Source organism: Silene latifolia, chromosome Y, assembly GCF_048544455.1.
Source record: "Silene latifolia isolate original U9 population chromosome Y, ASM4854445v1, whole genome shotgun sequence".
In the NCBI taxonomy this organism is placed as follows: domain Eukaryota; kingdom Viridiplantae; phylum Streptophyta; class Magnoliopsida; order Caryophyllales; family Caryophyllaceae; genus Silene; species Silene latifolia.
The window spans coordinates 82,803,011-82,805,766 of record NC_133538.1 but is presented as its reverse complement, the minus strand read 5'-3'; the positions used below and the strand labels follow the sequence as shown (position 1 = coordinate 82,805,766).

General features: G+C 38.6%; 1 non-coding gene across 1 annotated transcript; it reads right to left on the bottom strand.

Annotated features, from left to right (window-relative positions):
* Window positions 1–2,372: 2,372 nt before the first annotated feature.
* On the bottom strand, window positions 2,373–2,479 carry LOC141636968 (small nucleolar RNA R71). The gene has a single exon (XR_012541533.1). It is a non-coding gene; the product is annotated as a small nucleolar RNA R71 (small nucleolar RNA).
* Window positions 2,480–2,756: the final 277 nt, after the last annotated feature.

Genomic DNA, 2,756 nt, shown 5'->3' with positions numbered 1-2,756 from the left:
TTGTTTTGCATATTCTTTGAGATTTTGATCCCTTGGTAGGAAAGGAGTAAGAATCTTGCATTTTCATGGCAAAACAAGGCTAAATTGATTGTATTCAATGACCAAGCATCAAGGAGAGACAAGACTAGAAGGCCTTTGTACATATCATAGTAGAAGAGCAATGTTGAGAAAAGGATCCTTGAGTCCCCAAGGAAATCCCCAAGGAATTCATGAAGAAAAGGGAAGAAAAGAAGAAGAATTGAAGCTGACCAACAATCCGAACGGATTGTACTAAATCCGCCCGTCCGTCCAGCCCAATCCGAGCGTCCCACCTTGGAATCCGCTCGGATTCCCCCAGCACAATCCGAGCGTCCCTCTCTTGAATCCGCTCGGATTCCTCAGCCCAGATCCGGCCGTCCCGACTCTGATCCGCACGGATTTCAGTACAGCACGTTTTTCATTCTTCAAGCTACGAAAAGACAAGCCCTTCTCTCAGAAAATACCGGATTCTCCTTGCTCAACTTAAAAAGTGTAATTACTAGTTTAGCCCTTAGTTAACCCTAATGCATCCTCCCTAATTTTCACTATAAATACCCCATTAGGCTAATTAGAGGAGCATGTTTTTCTTATCAATAATTAGTGTAGTTAATATCAATCAAATCTCTCTTTAATATTGTAATCAAGTATTAATCAAGTTTTAATCCAAGTTTTAGTTCTTTAATCTCTCTCTTGTTCTTCCTTTATTTTGGGTAATTGAAGATTATTTGGGTTATTATTGGGAGATTGACAACCTCTCAATCTAGGATTCAAGTACTTCTATTATTCTTGCTTTATTATTGGAATCATTAGTAGGTATAATCTCTTAATCCCTTTTTAATTATTGTTAATTACTTTCATTTATTCATCATGTTTCATTATGTTAGTATGATTGACAACCTTTCTAGCATGATCAATATGATAATGAGTGAGTAGTCTCTTAGCTAGGGTTTAATGGGTGATTAGGGGAAACCAACATGGGGAATGATTCATGCTTAAATTAATATGCTTTCATATCTTATTTGCTTGCTTGTTTTGATCTTAATACATGCACATGTTATATTTGATGAAATGCTAAGCCTATGAATCCTTGCATTTACTATCATCTTCTATCCTTTCAACTTGACTTGTAAGACATAACCCAACTCGAGTCTTGTTAGACCATGCATGTGTTGAGTAGGAAAGATTAAGTCGACTTGTAGGTGTTGTACAATCTAATCGATTCGGCTCCGGGACCCAAACTTTCCTAGGATTGTAAGATATAACCCAACTCAATCCATCACAACAATAATTGCTTGCTTATAATTTGAGAACATGTTTGTATGATCATATCCCATGATTCCCCTATGAACCCATGACACCCTAGTGCTTTTAATCAATTGTTTACACCCCTTATTTTATTCATCTTGCTAGTTTATTTTCATTGTTATTTTAGTTTAGTAACCTTCTACATCAACCCAATTTGTGACACCCCTAGACACTACTAGTTACAATAGAATCCTCATTTCAATACCCGTCTCTTGGGATCCGACCTTTACTTGCCTCTTTACTAATTGTAGAGTTGTTTGTGGAGTATAAATTGTGTTTTGTATCGACCATTGACCAACGACCACATATGCTTAATTGTGAACACGAAATGGCCTCGATCAAAAATGCGCGTTGTTGGGGGACGGTGTTTAATTGATTTAAGATTTCTTTTGTTGTTATTAGTTGTGTCTTTTTCACCTTGGGGAAGTAAAACTCCTCAAGGTTTGTTCTAATTGTTTTCGAGTTGTTTGATATTTTGCATGTCTAGAAGGTTACAAAGAGATTTGTTACCTTTTGACCGTGAAATCGAAAGAACCTTGACGAATAATAGGAGACTTGTTAGGAGGAATTTGGGAGGTGTTGGTGAAGTTGTTCAACCCACTAGTGAGTTTGTCAATCCTTTCGCAATAGAAGGAGAAGAAAACCCATTACACAATATCCCACAAAATCCACCTACAATGCCTAAATTCTCGTCACACTCTATACCCACCGAGGAGAATCTACCAAATGGTACTCCTACACCGCAACATCTCACCGGTAATTTTATTGCCAAGTCCGCCTTCATCCAACTAGTTGAGAGGAGCCAATTCGGGGGAATGCCTAGTGAGGACCCTCATTCCCATATGGAAACCTTTTGCGATTATTGTGAAGCTATCTCTCAAATGGGCGTGACTCAAGACCAAATAAGATGGGTCTTATTTCCTTTTTCGTTAATCGGCACCGCAAAGCAATGGTTGAAGGGCCTTGATAAGGCCACCCTTGGAATAGATTCTTGGAAGAAGTTAGCTCTAGCCTTCTACAAAAAATTCTACCCACCGGAAAAGACTAACATGCTAAGAGCTCAAATTACGGGTTTTAAGCAAAGGGATGAAGAATCTTTGTATGAAGCTTGGGAGCGGTTCAAAGGTATTTGTCGCTCATGTCCTCACCATGGACTTAGCGAATGGTTTTTAGTGCAACAATTTTGGAATGGTTTATATGAAGATTCAAGGAACATTCTCAATATGGGATCAAATGGAATGTTCACCTAAGTTGATGACAATCAAACATGGAACAAGATTGAGGAAATGGCGGTCCATAATTCACAATATAGTAGGCCTCGCAAGGCTACTAGAGGAGGAAAGTATGAAGTGGACTCCGTTACTCAATTGGGTGCTCAACTTAGTGCTCACATTGACACAATCAACTTGAAGTTTGAACAAGCTATGGCTAGA